Source organism: Acinonyx jubatus, chromosome A1 (genome assembly GCF_027475565.1).
Source record: "Acinonyx jubatus isolate Ajub_Pintada_27869175 chromosome A1, VMU_Ajub_asm_v1.0, whole genome shotgun sequence".
NCBI lineage: Eukaryota > Metazoa > Chordata > Mammalia > Carnivora > Felidae > Acinonyx > Acinonyx jubatus.
The window spans coordinates 202,995,808-203,018,243 of NC_069380.1; the positions used below are offsets into that span (position 1 = coordinate 202,995,808).

A 22,436-nucleotide genomic window follows, 5' to 3' on the forward strand; every position below is an offset into this window, starting at 1 on the left:
TGGTAACCTTGACAAGCACATTATTGTAAGTAGGGCAGAGCTTAGAGTCCTGTTTAGAATTTTTTAAAAAGAAGATTTCTTAAGTGGTATCCTATTGGAACAACATCAATGAGGGAGGTGTGTTTGGTGCTAGTCAAGTATGAGTGGGTGAGTAAGTAGGTGAGCTCTAATGTTCTTAGCACCGTTAAAGTGGCTCACAGCTGGAAAGTTTGAGAATTGCTAAATTCTTTTACCACACTCACCTAAAAAATGAATTAATTGGGAACACTTAGTGATGTAGACCTGGCTGATTACTGAAACCTCTACAGAGCTTTTTCACAACACATACATCCATTTCCTACCCTGGAACAAATGTTTCAGAATTTTTGAGGGATAAAGCCCATGTGGGCTTTATGTGCCAAGATTGAAAATCACTGGAATAATGCTTAGTGGACAGTTATTACTTTTGCTTGCTTATATCCATGGTTTCTTCTTCTGGTGATGGTGATGCGACTTTACCCCAGGACACCACCCCTAACCTACTCTTGGTCTATGTGCTTTTAGCATAATGGATGCTACCATGGCTCCAGAGACAGCAGGTTCTCCAAGACTGGTTGATCTGAGAATCACATCTCCCTTTCTATAGAGATTGGTTTATGAATGGCACAAGACCTGAGCCAAGGTGATTTTTCTTCCAATCAGAGAAAATTCCAGAACTTTTGCTTTACTTACTGACTCATTCTCTTGACTGTGGGCTTAGACCTGGAAAGATAGAAGCAGGGAGTTGCTGACAGGCATTTTGTCAACATGAAGAAAGCCTCTCTGAAAAGGGAGCAACACAGAGAAAAGCAGAGGCAACATGGAAACAGAGATCAGTCCTGGTGACAATATTTGCAAGATTAAGCCATTGCTGATTTTTATTTTAATTCCAGTATAATTCATATATAGTGTTATTTTTGTTTCAGTGTACACAACAGGGATTCAGGAATTCTTTACTCAGTGCTTATCATGGTAAGTGCCCTCTTAATCCCCTTCACCTATTTCACCCATCCCCCTACCTGCCTTCTCTCTGGCAACCACCAGTTTGTTCTCTATATTTAAAAGAGTTTGTTTTTTTGTTTGTCTCTTTTTTCCTTTGTTTATTTTGTTTCTTAAAATCCACATATTAATGAAATCGTATGATATTTGTCTTTCCCTGACTGACTTATTTTGCTTAGCATTACACCCTCTAGATCTATCCATGTTGTCGCAAATGGAAAGATTTCATTCTTTTTTATGGTTTAGTAATATTCCATTGTATATATACTGCATCTTCTCTATCTATTCATCTATTGATGGACACTTGAGCTGCTTCCATATAAGCCATTCCTGATTTTTGATTATGTGAGTCTATGGTCCTTATGTGCTCAGGTAATTTGATATGTGTTTTCTGTCACTTGCAACTGAAGAGTTTGGTACCTAGAGGTTGGAGTCTTGTCTACAGTGATGCTGAGGCTCTCCCATTTTCTAGATTCTCTCTTCACTCCAAATCATGTGATTTCATCCTTTCAGGTGGCCTTTTTGCCATTCTGGCTCAGGAAATTTACATTCTCAGAATCTGGCTCCCATGGCAGGGAGAAATGAAAACAGAATCAGATCAAGATGGGGAGAACATTGATTCTCTCTAAGATTATGGTCTCTGGTGACCCCTAGACATGCTTAGATTGCTCAGCTCCTCTTTGGTCCTTGGGAACATACCCAGATAATTAAGGGGCAAATGGCCTTAGTCAAAAAGAGCAATTAGGGTTTGAGAATACCAGAAGTAATGGACTAGAACATTATGTCCTGAACTTGGGTTTTAAAATATGACATAAACTAGATATATTAATCTAAGCATTTTTTCCGTGTTGCCATGTTTCTTAAATTGTTCCTCTTGCTGCCTTTTCCCACTGGATGCACAGTTTCATCAGGTTATAAATGGTTTCTGAAATAAAGTACTAAGTACTCCATGTCACAAGGTGAGGGATAACTTTATTTCCTAAAGTAATTTTGAAGAAACCAAGTTTTCATTCCAAGGAATATTAAGAACTATTATAATATTACCTACCTCATTGTGTTCCCTGCATCTGATTTTATCTCGAGTGTTTAGCTCCTGAAATACCAGAAGGACCTAATTAGGAGACACATTTAGTTTTAGTTAGTCTCATATTGTAGATTCCACAAGTCACTTAGGAGAAAAGTAGAATTGTACATACTAGTTCACCTATGGTCTTGCTATGCATCACATAAATAGCTTTCCATTTCCTTGGGATGTCATATTCTATCATTTTCGTGTCTGTAGAAGAAATTACTGTAACAATTTCTGTACCTGGACAGAAAAATGACCAACATTTCATAGTATAAAGTCCAACTGTCTCGTAAATTGAAATGTTAGTCAGTAGATAAAATTTGAAAATGCAGTCCAAAAGAGGGCTTGATATAATTAATGTCCTTTTATTTCTTTTGAAAATAGTATAATCTTATGATTCCTGGGGAAGGTCATGTTTAACTGCTTTGCTCAAATGTCACAATAATTTCAGAATACTGCATAAATACCATTTGGGTATCAGTTTTCTTCCATGAAACAATTTTCCCCAATAACCTGAAACTCCCTCTGAGCCACAACGTCTAACTTTCTTTAATATTAGCATAAAACTCAATTTTAGGGGAAAGAAATAGCAAAGAACAAATGGCACTCAAATCTGGAGAATGTGCGCTTGGTTATGTGCTCTTTTTTCTTCTACTTTGTCATCATTTGTAGCTTAAAAAATAAAAACAAAAAACACCCCAAAATCTTGCTAATATAGAAACATGGGGACACGTTACTTCCTTACTTTCTTAGTACTAAATGTGCCCCAGCTAGGATGGTGCACCATCCACTGGTATGTGGAGACCACCTTCATTTGTCACTGTCAACGGAGTCACACAGAATTCTAGAAAATTCTGAGTATGTCTCAGCATGATTAAACCATCCTGACTTATCCTTTGTGAGCAACAAGACACTTTCAGCTGAAAGCTCAAGGTTATTTCTTGCATTTAAAAATATGGTTCAGGGGCACCTGGGTGGCTCAGTCAGTTAAGCGTCTGACTCCGGCTCAGGTCATGATCTCACGGTCCGTGAGTTCGAGCCCCGCGTCGGGCTCTGGGCTGACAGCTCAGAGGCTGGAGCCTGCTTTGGATTCTGTGTCTCCCTCTCTCTCTGACCCTCCCCCATTCATACTCTGTCTCAAAAATAAATAAATGTTAAAAAAATAAAAATAAATAAAAATATGATTCAGGGAAAGAAATAAGCTGTAATGTGCTATATGAAATGCAAAACCCAGCCAATTAAGTAATATTTTAACATCCAATCCTTTAACATTTAATAAATATAGAAATTATTCTAACACACACACACACCGTGTACCTACTTGAGTTGGTGAAATTCAACAGAAATATATGTACACACCTAGATGCATATCATTGGGAAAGTAAATATCTTGTGTTGTTTAAACAAATAAGTTAGAAGATAATTTCTTACATACCAGAGCCCCCACCTGGAGCTTTATTAGTGTTCTCTTTGGGTCTTAAGCATGTCTGACCTCATCCAGAGTTCTGTAGGAATGGGCTTGCCAGGTGTCCACTTGCATAGATGATGCTGGGGTCCCCTAGGACAGCATACATCTCAAGGAAACTGCCAGAGACTCAAAAGATCATAAAAAGAACAGTACTCTGAATTAGAGGGGAAAGAGCGATTTGAGTACAATATCGAATCTGTCATGAAAATTGCATCCCTACCTAAAAATGGTAAAAAAATCTTCCTTGCCAAAGATTTGGACTTCAGTCTTAGAGTAAATGTGACTTTGAGATTTTTTTAAAAAGCTATGTATTTACCCAAAGAATACAAAAATACTAATTCAATGGGAAATATGCACCTCAGTGTTCATGGCAGCATTATCTACAATAGCCAAATTATCAAAAGAGCCCAAGTGTCCATCAACTGATGAATGGATAAAGAAATGATATGTATATAATATTCTTTTTATGGCTGCATAATATTCCATTGTACTATATAATAATGGGATATTACTCAGCCATAAAAAAGAATGAAATCTTGCCATTTGCAATGACATGGATGGAGCTAGACAGTATTATACTAAGTGAAATAAGTCAGTCAGAGAAAGACAAATACCATATGATTTCACTCATATGTGGAATTTAAGAAACAAAACAAATGAACAAAGGGGAAGAGAGAGAGAGAGAGAGAAAGAGAGAGGCAAACCAAACCAAGAAACAGATTACAGAGAACACACTGATGGTTACCAGAGGGGAGGTGGATGGAGGGATGGGTTAAATAGGTAATGAGGATTAAGGAGGGCACTTGGGATGAACACTGGGTGTTATACAAAGTGTTGAATCACTACATTGTGCACCTGAAACAAATATTACACTGTATGTTAACTAACTGGAATTGAAATAAAAACTTCTAAAAAATGAAAAAAATTCTGGACTCCATTTTAAGAAACACTTAAAAATATGTCAGCTTATGAAAAGGCTATGAAAATTTTCAATTGTGAATTATCACTGTAAAAGAAAAACTTCATTTTTTACTATGGTAACAGATATTTAAAAGTAATTTTTAAAATAAAAATTATTAACAATTTCCTGAAAATAAAAAGCTATTTTGTAATGATCTCAGTTAGTTGTGAAGAGGTCGTCACCTGAAGGTAGTGTTGTTTTATAGCTTATGTTAAATTTTAGCTCAGATGGGAGAAGAGGACATCCTTTATTAGGAAATACTACTGTTGAATATTCAAATATAGAATAGACACAGTAGCTTGGACTAGTGATTGAAACAACCTCCACCTGGAGTGAAGACGCAGGACAAGGCTCAGCCTTCAGAGGACATCAGTGATGTCTCAGTAGCATTGGTGACTTCAGCGGACTGAAGCTGTGCTTTGGCAGGATTCATTTTTGAACCTTCAGCATCCAAAGGTGGCATGGTGCCAGTTGGTGGAAAGTTCTCACGCGAACATCTGGAGTCTGGGTCAGAAGTAAGAAGAGAAAAATGGGAGGTTCAATATGTGATTATAAGAATCCGACAATCAAAAGTACAGAAACCACACAGAATCTTCATAAATAGTGTGTTACTTTGGCACAACTGTGGGGAGAAGAATTACTGTCCTGTAACTGCACTTGGGCACCTGATTTCCCTCCAATGTCGAAGCAGTCTGGGAAATATATCTACCCTTTCATTTAAAAAAAAATTCATCACTTGAATAAAAGACTCATCTCAGTGTCATTTGGACGATGAGAATGTATGTGATTGTCTTTACCAAAATACTTGAATTAGGGGGAATTTTCCCAGAACATCTCACTTGTGAAGACTGAGAACTTTTCATGCTTTTGATTGCCATGGCAACCACCCATGGGAAAGGGGATTGGAAACTAGGGACTTTTACCTGAAGATTAGAAAGTTATCTCAAAGTAATTTTGTTAGAAACAGAGATGGACACACACGTGCTCCTTCTCCATATATCTAAAAGTATATGGGTAGTGCTTTCTGGACACTAGAGCATTAATGGAACATTATTCCATAATTTATATGAGGATATCAACAGCTTATGAAAGAAAATTTTGAAGATAATTCAGTATAAAGAGTGTGTGAAAATAATTGCCTAATCTTTATAATGGTAACATTACAAAATATTAGGCATTCCTTTAAGTATTTCTTTTCAAAGAGGCCCCAATTTCTGTTTGATATAATTTAGTGACTTTTTCACTATAAATTGAAGAGGTCTTAGTAGTTATTAAACTACAGACTATTAAATTCACCTGATTAGAATTGTTTAAATTATCAGTACGATATTTCCTTCTTTAAAAGAATTTTTAAGAAACAAAACAGATGAACATAGGGAAAAAAATAGAGGCAGACCAGAAAACAGACTCTTAACTATCTATAGAGAACAAACTGAGGGTTACTGGAGGGGAGGTGGGTGGGGAGATGTGTTAAATGGGTGATGGGTATTAAGGAGGGCACTTGTGATGAACACTGGGTGTGTATGTAAGTGATGAATCACCAAATTCTGTACCTGAAATTAATATTACACTGTATGTTAACTAACTGGAATTTGAATAAAAACTTGAAAAAAAATAAAAGGATTTTTGTAATCCTGTTTAGTACTGACCATTTAATGAGAAAAATAAATCAAGATTTCAAATGGCTTAAAAGAATGAAAAAATACTGCAATAACATGGGAGTGCAGACATCTCGTGATTTCAGTTCTTTTGTATATATACCTTTGATTTGCAACAACAGGGATGAACGGAGAGGGCATTATGCTAAGCTAAATAAGCTAAACCGAGAAAGACAAACACTGTACGGTTATCACTTATATATGAAATCTTAAAAAAAATGCAATTTCATAGAAACGAGAATAGAAAGGTGGTTGCCAGGGATTGTGGAGGAGTGGGAAATGGAGAGATGTAGGTAGGTCAAAGGGTACAAACTTACAGTTGTAAGCATAAGCACTGAGGATCTAATGTCTACAGAGTACTACAGTTAAAATGCAGTATTGTTTACTTGAAAGTTTCTGAGAGTAGATCTTAAGTGTCATCACATTTTTTTTTTCAACGTTTATTTATTTTTGGGACAGAGAGAGACAGAGCATGAACGGGCGAGGGGCAGAGAGAGAGGGAGACACAGAATCGGAAACAGGCTCCAGGCTCTGAGCCATCAGCCCAGAGCCCAACGCGGGGCTCGAACTCACGGACCGCGAGATCGTGACCTGGCTGAAGTCGGACGCTTAACCGACTGCGCCACCCAGGCGCCCCTCACATTTTTCTTTTAAGAGGATATGTTTTTTTCCATAGGAATAAAGGTATATGATCTCACTTATATACGGAATCTGAAAAAAACTGAACTCAGGAAAACAGAGGGTAGAAAATGGTTGTCAGGGGTGGAGGGCGGGGCAAATGAGGAGGTTTTGCTCAAAAACACACAAAGTTTCAGTTTTGTAGGATGAATAAGTTCCAGAGAGCTATAGTTAATAGTAGTCATTTGCTAAAAGAGTAGATCTTATGTGTTCTCATCACATACATATACAAATGGTAATTATGTGAGATAATGGGTATGTTAATTATCCTGATTATAATCTTTGTAAAGAAATCTCACAATTTGTATGTATATCAAAATGTTACCTTGAATATATACAATTTTTATTTGTCAATTATACCTCAGTAAAGATAGGAACAAAGTTTCAATTACATTTAAAAATGACATTGTTCATGTGGTACTTGAATAACAGAAATATGAATATTAAGAAACAAGTAATAAGCCTCCCATAGAGTAACTAAAATTTCTGATATTTTAAACAAAGTTCATCTGTCACTTATGACTGCTTCAAACATTTTACTGGCAAGCAAGTGTATTCAGCCAATAATGATGTGGAGATTCAGATATGAAAAGAGGGGATTTAAGTGACTTGCTTTTTAAAGAAAACAATGAAACATGGCTTGCAATAATAAAAATCTGGGGTTTGAATTATGGGACTTGCTGGTCCCTCTTTCGTCTGTACAGTTCATTCCAGGGCTTGCTGTATTCCATTTACTTCTCATAAGGAAATTGAAACAGGGTACTGGGATTGAGCAAACATGTCTCAATAAAGCATTAGAGAGCCCAGGAAAATTTAACGTAGAGAAGCAAATGCATTTAATAAAAACGTACTAATTGCTTATCCCTTCTCCATCTTATTGTTCTTTGCCTTTCTTTCTTTTCCATCTATCCTAACTCCCTTGGTCATTGCCTCTGGTCCCATGGCTTCAAATACCACCTACATGCTGACTGACGACTAATATGCACATATGGCTTTGACCTCTCCCAGAAACATTTCCACGTGGATGCCTAAGAGATGTTTCAAGCATTAACATGGTAAAAATGAAACTCCTACTCTGACTGCCCTCATTCCCCTTCCTCCTGAAACCTGCTGCTTAGGCTTTCTTCCTCACTAAGTCAGTGATAATTTCATCCTTCATTTGCCTAGATCAAAACCATTGCAGTTATGCTTCTCTCTGGTCATCGCGAAGGGGACATGATGTCTAACGTGGGGGAGGAAGATGGAAGGCATACGCAGATGGAGAAGGAGGCAATCTCATCTTAGGAAATTCACAGGAAGCCTCAGAGAGTATGTGTTCCAAGGAGACGTTTGACAGTGAAAACTCAGTGCTGGGTGTGACTTTTTTTTTTTTTTTTTTTTTTAACCAAACAGTGCCATATTGGCTTCAGGAGTAGAATTCTAAGAAGAGTCCTGTAGTTTTAGACATCTGCTGCTTTCATCAGGTGTGCGGATGAGGGAGACAAAGCCATGATGAAAGTTATATTCTAAATGAGTAGCCTCCTCCAGGAGGGGTTGTTTCACAATGCTTTAGAGAGTCTGACTCTGAACACACTCAAGTGTTGCCAACGGTGAGGCGCACAGCAATGTCTGTTTTTGGTGACACTGAGAACAAAGCTTCTGATGATGGTCTCACCCACAGTGTGCCCTGCGAAACCCAACACCTGTGACTGTTCAGTCTTCTATTATTGTGGAAATAATTATACTATTCATGGAACACAATAATCTGCAATATTTCTCAGAGGAAAAAGAACACATTCTGCCTCTCAGTTCAATTTCCAGAGCAAAATTCAACAGCTTCACAGGAAAAACAGGAAAAACACACCAAAAGCAAAACACACTGACAACTCACATAAACAGAAAATGGCTATGGATCTCACTGAATATATTTATTTTTAATTTTCCCTCCCACGTGTCTTTTGTATAGATACAGTGTATTTTAAAAGCTGGCATTCAACCTACTATAATTATTCACTGTTCCACGCAGTCGATGATCATTCATTTTCCATGTACCGACAGTGCTTTTGTATGGATATGCTATGATCAATGGAACAAAATTGGAGTTTTCATTTGCCCTGAGATTTAGTAGTTAGGTGCCACTGGAATATAGGATGTGTAAGAGTTTACTTGTGTCTAATCTGATTGGGACTCTGGCTAAATATCAAGCAAAGGAGTACAGGAGCCAAATTTATTTATTTATTTATTTTTGGTTACTTATTATATTAAAAGGGCTAAGCACTTTAGGTCTATTTTTCACTGATCCTCAAAAACAACCCTAAGTAGATAGCACTGTTACTTTAGTACTACGACTACTGTTACTTTTTTTTTATTTAAAAAAAAAAATTTTTTAACGTTTTATTTATTTTCGAGACAGAGCATGAACGGGGGAGGGGCAGAGAGAGAGGGAGACACAGAATCGGAAGCAGGCTCCAGGCTCTGAGCCATCAGCCCAAAGCCTGACGCAGGGCTTGAACTCACGGACCGCGAGATCGTGACCTGAGCTGAAGTCGGCAGCTTAACCCACTGAGCCACCCAGGCACCCCTACTGTTACTTTTTAGATAGTCCTGCTTTATAGGCGAGGACAATAGGTTTCATAGAAATTTAAATGGTTTGCTTGAAGACACACAACTAATAATTGGCAGAGTCAGAATTTGAACCCGTCTCTTCTTTTACTTCAAAGCCTATGTGCTTATGTGCTTGGCTACTGCACTAAGGTGCTTCCCCACCACACACACACACACACACACACACACACACACACACACGGGAAAGAATAAAACAGAGGAGTGACCCAAAGAAATGTAAAGAAAGATGAACTGCCTTCCTTTCTAGGGGGCTTGGAGAACACCCAAGGTGTAGACAGAGGAGGACTAGCGTGACAAAGAGTCAAGTCAGCTTTGACTTCTACTTGAATGTTTTGATGGCTTAAAGCCAGGCCTCAATGAAAGTGGTAAAGAGAATATGGGAAGAAATATAGCTATTTAAAAGAAAATGATTCGTAGCCTATTTCCCAGGACAAAGAGAGCTTGCCATGGTCTTCATGTCTTCTACCATTCTGGCAGAGTTATCGGTGGGGCTAGAAGAAGAACAAAGGAAATGATGCTTCAGCAATTTAACTCATAAAATAGGCTGGAAACCAGAGTCCGTGGATTTACAGTCGGAAAGAAGTGGTTTGGGAGTCTGACATCCTAATGGCCTCAGTATCCTGAGTGAAATATATTTTCATCCTGGTATAATTGAGGATCTGATTACAGTTACTGGCTGTTAGTTATTTCAAGTTTGGTTTGACCGAAATGGAAGAAAATTCCCAAAGTTTGCCATTCATTAACAATGCAAAACTACTTTGGGAACACGTTTCTCTCTTTCAAGGTCAAAATTCTTCTTGCCTTTTTGTTGCCAAAAGGGCCTGTTAGGGGAGAATAACAAAGTTAACAGGATGTCTTTGGCTAATTAATTATAATTTTCTAATAACTCATTTAAAAAGAAGTAATTGGCAAAATCTAAAAATGGCTAACTTGTGTCTGCCTGCCTCTATAAGTAAAACGTTGCATTGTCCTTGTAGGTTGTGAATAAAGAAATAGTTAAGTGCATGTTTAGTATTGATGCTTAAGGAATTACATAAGAGCCTGATGCCAGGATGTATAATGTTTAGGCCAAAAAGGTCTATTTTAAGTATTATGATTAGGGATCACTTGTTCAGAACCAGGATACAAGCAGGAATTAATATTAGTTTCATTGTCATTTTTGTGAAAGTGAAAATTGTTTCCTAAATTAAAGAGCTTATTTGCATAGATATGTTGAATCACACACATAAGAAACAAATGCTTTTTTGTAAAAAAAAAATATATTAATTTCCTAGAGCTGATAACAAATTACTACAGACCTGGTAACTTAAAACAACAGAAATAGGGGCACTTGGATGGCTCAGTTGGTTGAGCATCTGACCCTTGGTTTCTGCTCAGGTCCTGATTTCAGGGTCATGGTATCGAGCCCCATATCAGGCTCCACACTGAGTGTGGAGCCTGCTTGAGATTCTCTCTCTCCTTCTGCCCCCTGCCCCGCTTGCTCTCATGCATGTGCTCTCTCTCTCAAAAAACAAAGAAAAAGAAAAAAAGAGGAAAGAAGAAAGAAAGACAGAAGAAAGAAAGAAAGAAAGAAAGAAAGAAAGAAAGAAAGAAAGAAAGAAAGAAAGAAAGAAAGAAGAAAATAACAGAAATATATTCTGTCTCAGTTCTGGAGGCTGAAAGTCTGAAATCAAGAGGTCAGCAAGGCTATGCTGTCTCTGAAGGCTTTAAGCAAGAATTCTTCCTGCCTCTCTCTCAGCTTATGGTGGTTATCAGCAATCTTTGACATGCCTCGGCTTGCAAATGCATCATTCCAGTCTCTGTTATGGCCATTTCTGCACATGTCTCTCTCTGTGTCCCAATTTCCTTCTTGTTATAAGGACTTGTCATTAGCTTATAGCCTGTCCTAATCCAGTATGACCTTGATGACATCTGAAAAAGACCCTATTTCTAAATGATATCACATTTGCAGGTGCTAGGGGTTGGGACTTACGCATAATTCTGTGGTCAGTGTCTCGAAGCATGATTCTGTTCCTGTTTTGTGCATATCCCTTCTCGTCAGCTTTCTTTCTCAGGTACTCTGAAGGCCAATAACCCATCTTCTCTGAGTTTTTACAAAACAAAAACAAGGAATCAGAAGAACTCATAGAACTCATGGACCAAAAGCAATGGATTAATATTCAGACACCAGAGTCTAGTCAGGAAAACATAAATCACACCAGTAGTTTTAATAGAGAGAATTTAATATAAGGAATCGGAAGATGGGAAAGGCAAAAAAGCAGCAGTGAGGTGACACAGAGGTAGTAGCTGCGGGAAGATCAAAGGGGAATGGTTGGAACTTGTGCTTGGACAAGGGGCTCACAGAGCTGAGACCAAAACCACTGTGGAGATGGTGTTGGGCCATCTGCTTGTATCTTAAGGGTACACTGAGGTTAGTTATGAGTGTGGAAAATATTGGAAGCCAGAATCACCTGCCACTGCCTAGGTGACAAGATGTCGCTGAAATGACACTGATAGCAACAGCAAACATTCAGGAAGGAGCATGTCCCTTCTCCTTCTGCCTGTCACTAGCATCCCCTTAGTACATCTGATTATGCCAGAACCAGACTGGGAGCCATCAAGCACAGGTGAGACACGGTTCAGAGTCCTGGCTGCAGCATCGCAAAGCAGAGTGTGGAAAGATGGGTTTGGAGCTGAGAGATGTAGGCCCAAGTTTGCAGAGCCATTTTTTTTTTTCAGATTTGAAAGATTAGTCAACACTGGAAGCTGGTAGAAAGAGGGTAAAGAGGAAGTCTTAATGAAACTCAGAAAGAAGCAGAGGAAGTGGGGAAGAAAGACTTCTTTCAAGACCAGGAAGTAGAGTAGAATGAATGAAGTTGGTGGATTCCTTACTAACACTGGATATTTTTAGCCCTTGAACTGAAGGTTTTGAACTTAAACACTTTGGTTGGAGATAAAGGCATGTGGGGGAAAACCTTACCTTCTAGTCAAGGAGGAGCTAAAAAGACCCAGGTGGGAATTTCCTCACAACCTGGGGCAGCTGCTGGGACTGCATCGCTGTTTAAATTCCACTAATAGGGAACAAGTGCTATTTATTATATGCTCCTGTTGTATGCACTGAAGGGAATAGAAAAATAAATATGAACACATGTATAACTAATGATATAGCAATCAGTGGATAGGACTTTAGAGAACAAATAATTTATACTCTGTACTGCAGTGTTTCTCAACATATTTATTTCTCATTGTATGTCTGCCCCTTGAAAGTGCCCCTTTCAGACACTTTTTCCTAATTGTTCTCTTCCCATAAAATTTTCATACCATAGATATACTTACTATACATCTGTCTATATAGTGTGGCTGGAGAGACACAAACCATTGTAATGCCAAAGGTTTCCCCTTCCCACACCCTGCAAGAACTAATTTACCCCCTTGAGGGAACACTGCCCCACTGAGAATTTACGCCACAGCGGAAGTCATAGATGCTCCACCCGGAACTCCCTCAATGGTGGTGAACCTCTCCCCCCAGCTGCTTTGGGTGTTGCCCTAGGAGAACTCTCCAGAGGATTGCCCTAGACCCAGTGGAGGTTTTATCCGTCTCAAGATCCCATCAAATCCTCCCCACCTAAAAAAGCTGTACCTACTTACAGTGAGGTACAGAAGGCTGACCTTCTGTTCCCTGCACGGGCTCCTGTAGGCCTCTAGTTGTGCCAAACCGGAAGCTGGCCCCTCAGGCTTAGGCTCCAGAGCAAGCAAGTAAGCTTTTTTCACAGTAAGACGGGGTATGTTTCAGTCCATTGTCTGCGCAGTGCCCTGGGGGTCCGCCGAGAACTCTCGGATGCTTATAGTCCCACAGGACCCAGAGCCAGGCAATCACTTAGTGACCCCTGGGAAGCAGCCGTTAAAAACCAGGGCACCAGGTGTGTCTAAAAGCTCCCCTCAGAGGATATTAGTGTTCTGGAGTGTGGCAGAAGGAAAGCGTGAAGTTGGAGTCCACCAGCTGAAATGAGGCAGAGGGAGAGTATATAGATGTTTCCTGGGGGGAAAAGTAGGAGGGGGGGCGGAGCCTAGGGATAAAAACAAGAAATATTTTAAATGGAATGGAATGGAATAGAATAGAATAGAATAGAATAATAAAGAGGGTGCCTGCTAGCTAGAGTGAGGCCAGGGGAGAGCTTGAAGATATTGCCCACCAGCCGGCAGGCCTCTAGATGAGTGCTAAATTAGATGCCTGCTCCTCAGGCCATCACTTTGAGGTTAACAAATGAGCCTCTTTCACATAACGTCTGGGCATCTAGATCTGCTGCTTCTTTGCCAAGCTGTGGGGAGAGTGAATCCCAGCAGGTGACCCCTATAAGAGCTATTTGTCAGAGAGCTATAGTCTTGTGGGCCTGGTGGATATGGGCCCCAGTGGCTTTTAAAGCTGGATGTGTTGAGGGCTTGCCTCTCAGGTACAGGTCTTAAAAGTTGGGGCTTCCCAATGTGGGGTTCAAACCCTTTTCTTCTCAGGGAGAGAAGCTCCAGGTTCTGAGATCCCCCCTGACTGTGGTAGCCACCTGGGGGTAGGGCCTATGGTGACACTGTGTCCCAGCCTCTCCTACCAGCTTTGATGTGGGCCTTCTGTCCTTTGTCCAATTAGGTATGATCACATAGTTTTTAGGTTCTTTTCAGAGGAAGTTGTTTCATATTTTGCTGCAGGTTCCATTTGTCTGTGGGGAAAGGTGAGCCTAGGGTCCTCCTACATCACCAAATGCAATGAGAATTCCAAGAAGCTCCATCCTAAAGGAAGAGTCCAAGCTAGGTGAGTAGGGATGAGTGAATGAAATATATTTGTGCACATCAGAATGGGAAAAGATGTGGAAATTTTTGGAGATGGTGAAGAGGCTGTGTATTCAAATTAAAGAGTATATCAAAATGAGTGGACATGGTAGCTATTTCAGAGAATGGTCATTCTGTTTTGCAGAGAGATTAGGAAATTTTGAAGTGTTCTGGAGAAAACAAAAGCAATTCAATTTGTTAACATCAGGGAGTGATTTACTGAGAGGTTGCTTACTTACTTACTTGGAGTGAGGGAGGGGAGACAACAGAGGCAGGCACTTCCAGACCCTGATTAAGTGGGAAGGTCAGACACACACATGGAGTAGTCCAAGAGTGACAGAGGGTAGTGTAACAAAATGTAACATTGTATGCTTCCTCTGTGCTGGCTGTAGGATTGTAGAGAAGAGTGTGACTGATGTGGTTGACTGATTATGCAAATCCTGAGTGATAAAGCAGGGCAAAATAGAGATAAAACAGGATTTGGAACTTAAAGCCGTTCATAGTATAAGTCACATTACCTCCTTATAGGCTGTTGGGCTGTAGCAGAATGAGGAGTGGGTGAAAGCAGATAGCTATTTGGACAACCTTTTCAATAGTTCTCTGTCTTCAGAGATCTGACATTTCCAGAGAAAGCAAGCCCAGAGTTTGTCAGATGTTCTGCTTTTGGACGAACGAGCTTCCTGTTGAGTTTTGTTCTCCTTCTTTTTGGCAGAAAAATAAAACTCTGGCTTATAGATTGAGAGAGCCAGTGAGAAAACTTCACTGCAGATCCCTATGGTTAATGGCCCTGAGCATTTGAGGAAACACATTTATTCCAAAGTAGTAGAGGACAAAACAGCCTATTGGAAATAAGAATAACTGAAAGGTAGTGGATCAAAGCAAAGGAACCATGGACATCTAGAAAGGGTGGGGTTAAGGGAGTATAAGATTAAAGAGAGAAAATGATAGTCGATGCAGATTCACCTTGAGGCAGATTCTGCAGTTCTTGCTGATTCTAACTTTTTATTCTTTCTTAAATTTGTCCCCATCTCTCCATACTCATTGCCACTGCCCCTGTTTGGATCACAGTTACCGTTCACCTGGACTATTGCAACACTCTTCCAGCTTGGCTTTACTGCTTCATGCCTTGCCACTCTCAGCCTGACCCCAATTCATCTTTCACTCTGCTGCCAATGAGCTTTCTGAAATATTCATCCATTCATCACACAAATATTTGTGAAACACCTCCCATGAGCTAGGCACTCTACTGGGTGCTGGTCAGACATTGATCCGTTAACCATACATGGTCTCTGCCTTCAAGGGGAATGTCCTTAATGGACAGCTGCAAACAATGAATAGGGTTTTGAAGACCAAGTGTGAGAAGGGTGCCAGCACCACGGGGGTCATAGTGTGGTTGGGAGGAGGGAAGGGGCAGGATCTAAAAGAACCTTAAGAGACCGATGGCTGCAGGTCATGTTAGAGCTTTTAGTTATTAGCTGAAAGCTATAGAAAGGCTGGCCAGATGAAGTTTGTTGATAAGAGGAGATCTGAGTTTTGCGAAGACCATTCTGGCTGCAGAGCTGAGAAGAGTTTGAAGGGTGCTATCTAATTGTATCTCTGCCTTGTCTCCTCTCACACAATCCCTGAGTTTTCAGGTTTAAATCCTGGCCCCTTAGTTTAGTGTTCAAAGGCTTTTAACAGACTGACTCTGCCTCCCTGACCAGTTCCATCAATTGTTGGATTTCTTCTACAGTTTATACATCTGGCTCCCAGTCAGAATTACCTGGGGACATGTTAAAAATTCAGATTCTCAGGACCCATCCCCAGGTATTTTGTTTTATTAGTTACAAGGTTTGACTTGAAAATTAACATTTCTTTTTTTTTTAAGTTTGTTCGTTTATTTTTAATTTTTTTCAATGTTTATTCATTTTTGAGAGAGAGACACAGAGCATGAGTGGGGGAGTGACAGAGACAGAGGAAGACAGAACCTGAAGCAGGCTCCAGGCTTTGAGCTGTCAGCACAGAGCCCGATGTGGGGTTCAAACTCACTAACTGTAAGATCATGATCTGAGCTGATGTCGGACACTTAACCGACTGAGCCACCCAGGTGCCCTGAAAATTAACATTTCTAAACAGTATCACATGCTGACAGTCTAGACCAGGGCTGTCTAAACATAACTTCCTGTGAAAATGGAATTTTCCCTTATCTGTAGTGTCCAATATGGTAGCCATTAGTCACATGGAACTATTGGGCACTTGAAATATGGCTAGTGCAACTGAGAAACTAAATTTTAATTGTAATTAATTTAAATGAATTAATTTAAATAGCCACCTGTGACAAGTGGGTACCAAATCAAACAATCCAGGTCTAGACTCTAGTGTGAGACATTTCCTGAATCATGGCTGTACTCAATCTGTAGTTCCCTACCTAAGGGTCTAGGCACGAGTTCCCCATTCCAGGAATCTGTTCTCCCCTAATCATCCTGTCTTCCCTACATGGTCAGCTTCCATGAAGTTTATGGGTCTCTCCTCCAAGAACATTCCCTTGACCTCTTCAGGGCTGGATTAGATACCCGTCTTCCAGTATCGCAAATTTATGCCTCTTTGTATTCCCAACACCTTGAGGGCTGCCTGGATACAGAACTGTCTGTACATACTTGTTGTATAAGTAAATAAATGAAAAAATAAAGAACACTAAGGTGCAGAATCACTTAACTGAGTCAGGCATAGGTAGATACTGATAATTAGAAGGACTGCAACTTTGCTATATGGAACTCCACAAAGCTGACCTCCAGAGAATTAAACTGTTCATGATCTTTATTTGATAGTGGGGTCGATGTCATGTCTTCAATCTGTTTGTGGTTCGGTTAGCTTTGCAATGTGCAGGTGATGGCATGGTTTGGGGAGAAAAATTTTGGAGCCAGACTACCTGTATTGAAACACTGATTCTGTCACTTACTAGCCGTGTGACCCCAGGGTAGATGTTGTTACTTAACATTTCTTTTACTCAGTTTGGTCATGTACAAAATGGGTTAACCATAGTACCTACCTCTCAGTGTTGTTAATGAATTAATATTTGTAAAGGGCTTAGGACAATATTTGACACACATTAAAGAATTAAGTGTTTGTTAAGTAAATGAAAAGCAAACTTAGCTATTGACTCCATTAATATCCCTAGTTAGTCATCTTGTATCTTGATCAAAAGGGGACTTAGGAGAAATGTAGGTAGTATATATTCTTTCTTCCTTCCTTCCTTCCTTCCTTCCTTCCTTTCTTTCTTTCTTTCTTTCTTTCTTTCTTTCTTTCTTTCTTTCTTTTTTATTGGTTTTGTAGATGTTTTATTTATTATGCCACTTCCCTACTAACTTTTTTAATTTCAGGTTTTTATTTAAATTCCAGTTAGTTAACATCTAGGCATAGGTAGATACTGATAATTAGAAGGACTGCAACTTTGCTGTATGGAACATCTAGTGCAATGTTAGTTTCGGGAGTAGAATTTAGTGATTCATCACCTATATATAACACCCAGTGCTCATCACAAGTGCCCTCCTTAATACCCATCACCCATTTAACCTGTTCCTCCACCCACCTTCCCTCCAGCAACACTCAGTTTGTTCTCAATAGTTAAGAGTCTGTTTTGTGGTTTGCCTCTCTCTTCCCCCCCCCCAATGTTCATCTGTTTCATTTCCTAAATACCACATGTGAGTGAAATCATCTGATATTGGTCTTTCTCTGAGTTATTTCACTTGGCAAAATACATCATTAATAATTAGCAATCACCCATGTCTTCTAGGACTCAATCAGGATGAGAGGGAGAGATAGCATTATGAACATTGAGACAGGTTCATGGTAAAGAGCACTGCTCTAAGAGTCACGACATAGACTGCAGAGTGTGAGGAGTAGGTGAGAAGGAGTTCTGGAAAGGTAAAAAATGAAACAATCAAGTTTTAAATGGAATCTGGGGTGATTTTGATGTAAAGGTAAGCTTTCTGTAAAACACCTCCTTTCAGATATCTTATTACTTTTTCAATCTAAGCCTGAAATAGATTTTGGAAATAGAATGTAAACTTCCACGTCTTCTTTCTCAAAGGATTGCTAATGGGCATTGGATGTTTTCTCATCTACTAAAATTATGACTCTTTCCTACTAGCACCCTTCTTTCTCTTCTGGGGGGAATTTCCTCCTTGGCATTGTAGGTACTCTTGGTGGGGAGGAAGTCAAGGTGTCCTGTCCGCCTCTGGGGGATGGACATGGATCTAACACAGGCTAATCAGACACTTTCCTCTAGGACTTTGAAGTTTGATGGAAAGATATGTGAACTGTCCAATCCAGTCATTCATTACCTTGATACCTAAACTCCATGGTTAAGTAGTTCCTTAAGGCTTTGGGCTTAAGGCTTTGGGTTTGCCCTTATTCCTGAATTGGTTCTGGAATTCTGGCTTATTCAGAATATTAGCTACTAAATACACCTCCAACAAATTCCAGGTTGTGTTTACATTAGCCAAAGTTAGTTTTTGGTGTAAAGGGTCTAAACTGATATGGCTCATATTTACTTAAGTCATGACCTAATGAAATAAATGTTGAACTTCGTAATTTTCCCTCAAAGCACTATGTTTGAGGGTATTCTTTTTGTTGGCTCTGAAGTAGAAAAGAAGTTGCAAGGTTGCAGTGATGGGACTTTTTGAAGTGAAAAGGAGTGCTAAACATTTAGGGATATCAAATAAGAAATACAGACTAAAAAGGGAAATTATGTCCCCAAATCCATCTCTAGAACAGAAGTCTGCAAATATTTTCTGAAAAGGCCAGACAGTAAATAATTTAGACTTTGAGGGCCGTGCAGTCTTGATCAAAACTCTTGAACTCTGCCTTGTATCACAAAAGCAGCTATTGACAATGTGTAAATAAATAAACAAGGCTCTGTGCCAATAAAACTTTATTTACAAATATAGGCAGCAGACAGGATTTGGCTCATGGACCATAGTTTGCTGACAGTTGCCTTGGAATTGTGCCTGGTATATGTCAGGCATTTAATGAATATTCATCAACTGGATGAATGAAAAAAGGGTCAGTCTCTAGGAATGGCACAGTTCCCATCTGATGACTTCTATTTTCTTTGAGTATTAGCAGCAAGAGGTCAGATATTGACAGTGGAATAGAGTTGGGCTTTGAGATCCTTAGAGAAGTTCTGAAATAACGGCTGGTTGGGGACAATGTCTGACTCCAAAATCCAATTCCTGTAGTTGGCTAGGAATAGCTTACTGGAAGGGAAAGGAAAGGAATTAACATCCATTAAGAGTTCGTCATGAAAAGCTCTTTGGAACACTGGAAACAGAATTATCTGAGGTGTTTGTTAATAGATGGGGATTCTCAGGCTCCTCCCCAGACCTTCTGAATCAGAGCCTCTGAATACACTGCTATTTTCATCAAGGTCTTAAAGTGATTCTTATGCAAATTAAGTTTGAGGACCAGTGGCTTGGTTGATATCAGCAACTTAAAATATATTATATAATCTTCACAACAACCTTATGCAATAGATATTATTAGCCCCATTTTATAAATGGAAATACTGGAGCTTAGAGTCACAGAGAGGATTGTGCAGTCACATATATAGTAAGTGAAAGCACAAGGTTTCACATCTGCACTTGTCTGCATTAAAGTCCACGATTCCCCACTATGCTTTTCTGCCTCTAGCAACAACAACAAAACGAAAATATGGATTAAATTCTTCTAGGACGTTATTTGGCTCCATCTGTGAAAAGATTGAAAATACTACTGAGGTTCAGTTTGAAAATGAGATAGCTGAAGATGAAGAATTTTGGACCGAGATTTGAAGACTGTTGTATAAACTAAGGACAGGGGCGCCTGGGTGGCGCAGTCGGTTAAGCGTCCGACTTCAGCCAGGTCACGATCTCGTGGTCCATGAGTTCGAGCCCCGCGTCAGGCTCTGGGCTGATGGCTCAGAGCCTGGAGCCTGTTTCTGATTGTGTCTCCCTCTCTCTCTGCCCCTCGCCCGTTCATGCTCTGTCTCTCTCTGTCCCAAAAATAAATAAACATTGAAAAAAAAATTTAAAAAATAAACTAAGGACAGACAGTCCTATAAAAATGTAGTCCCTGGGATGAGTGGCAGATTTGGAGTAAGAAGGAGTTTCTTTGAAATGTGTCCTATTTTTGTTTTCAGTGTTCTAGCACAACAGAGATATGCTAGAGATATTTTTCTGAGGCTGTTCCTGGAATCAATTTGATGCAAGCTCCTTTTGATGTGTAAAGAGATAAACTAAAATTCACTCATGTTGTGAATAACATCCAGATTGGCTCCTTCTATAATCATGTTGTATCTTATTTTACCATGCATAATATATTTAGTTCCCCTGTGTTTGCCATGCCATCATTTCACAGAATTGTATATTATATAGGCTATGTTTCAGTTCACGTGGGGTGAACTTAACTGCCAGTTGTTTCCAGCTATGTACTACCACCACATTGAACTGGGACTTCTGTGCTAATTCCTTCATGCAGGCCATCCCTTGACCAGCAAGCCAGCTGGAAGCAAATAAGCATAAGTATAATTTTCCTCCATCCAGTGAGGAGCTCTGAGATAGGGCTTGGTGAGATCCAGAAGGTACAAGAAAGGACCATGTGAATCTCCTGGAAATGAGCCATAGTTGGGTACTCTTGCTCTTCCACTGATTGCTAACTTATGCGTATCTGAAGTTGTACAAGTTTGTTGCCTGGCTAACTTTATTCCAAGACTTAAAAGGCTTCTGTTTTTGTTCAATACCTGGAAATACAAGGCAACTATGAGAATTTGAGTATGGAGGAGGATCTGGGATACCAGAGGAGTAGCGATCTATATTAACTGTAAAGAAAATGTGCCTGTTCTGAACAGGCAATATCTATTCCATTTACTTATATAAAAGTAAACTTTAATCAGAAAGACAGAATTTACTGTACAAATTTAATAAAATTTAAAAATAACTCTGATTGCAAATTTGGGTTTATGGGATACCCTTTTGAAGGTCACCTTCCAGTATGATGTGACTCCGCTCTTTTGAAATAGTTGATACGTGCCGAATTGCACCTTAATTAAATTCCCTTATGTGTTGTTGGATTAAAAGCACCATCAGCACTTCATAAACTGTATGTAAATTTTTTAACAGAAATTTGAAACATTGTACACTGGCTTTTATTCAATACCCTCCCCTCTTTCCATAAAACTGCTGTCAGTGGCTGTGTGCCCATTTAATACCAGTCTAGGCAAAGCATAGATGGAAAAAATCACATCTATTACCAAAAAAAAATCATCCAGTATAATATGTTCCCCAATTATTATCCAAGTAGTATATTGTGCGTTATCTATGCCAAGGCTCAGCTTCTTTTAGCATGGAAAATCGAGAAAGGACTAGACAGCCAAAATTATAGTGTTTACAAAGGACAACTTTATGAGCCAGAAAGAAACTGCCCTACATTCCTGCCAATGGCAGGAAAGAATGCCTTCCTCCTAAGCCCAGCCATAAGGTTCCATCTGCCAGGTGATATTGCAGTATCAAGGAACAGATGATTCCATGGTCTGCCCTGATTTTCTTACCCCACAAAGAGTCTAATATATAACATATAACAGGAGGAATGGCTGAGAACTCTTGTACTGAATGAAACCTGCCTGACCAAAGATACTGCAGGGTCAATACCCTGCTGATAAATGTCCTCTGGAAGAAGTAAGAAATTTCACAGTACCTTACTTAAAGGGACATCCAAAAGAGCTGCCAGAATTAGAGCAAGGAGAAAACTCTTGGCTGAAAACAAGTCTTGAGACTCCTCTTGAACTTTTATCCTTAAGAATACAGGTTCTCCATTTTATGAACATCCCATTTGGAATTATTCTGTATATAAGAACAAGTGGCTCACGTCAGGTAGGGGCAGTGGAAGGAATAGTTAGTCTTTGCACTCAATTAGAAACAAAATTTACCAGATCCTAACAGATGTCTGGAAACAACAGACCCCAATCAAGTAGAAGGAATGTAGACAATTTTTAGCAGTGAGAAGTCAAGCACCACAGCAATGATGTTTTGTAAGAAGCAGTAAGAGTTCGCATGGTGGGTACCATGCCATAAAGACTGGAATCTGGGCCAGGACTCCAGATTGCAGGAGAATTCTGGGGAGAAAGATAAAAATCTCTGCACCAAAGGAGTGAAGTTAGGGAGCAGACAC

The 22,436-nt window shown here is 39.6% G+C and overlaps 1 protein-coding gene and 1 long non-coding RNA gene across 2 annotated transcripts in view; one reads left to right on the forward strand and one right to left on the reverse strand.

Moving 5' to 3' along the window:
• Positions 1-1,263: 1,263 nt before the first annotated feature.
• Positions 1,264-4,000, reverse strand: LOC128311538 (uncharacterized). The gene is made up of 3 exons (XR_008289989.1): positions 3,522-4,000; positions 2,066-2,128; positions 1,264-1,576 (listed from the first exon to the last, which is right to left on the reverse strand). It is a non-coding gene; the product is annotated as an uncharacterized LOC128311538 (long non-coding RNA).
• Positions 4,001-12,921: 8,921 nt separating this feature from the next.
• The window catches only part of PLCXD3 (phosphatidylinositol specific phospholipase C X domain containing 3), a 228,505-nt gene continuing 218,990 nt past the window's right edge, over positions 12,922-22,436 (forward strand). The window contains exons 1-2 of the transcript XR_003426199.2: positions 12,922-13,190; positions 14,133-14,235. The gene's annotated coding sequence lies outside the window, so the exon portion shown is untranslated. The remainder of the gene's footprint in view (positions 13,191-14,132; positions 14,236-22,436) is intronic.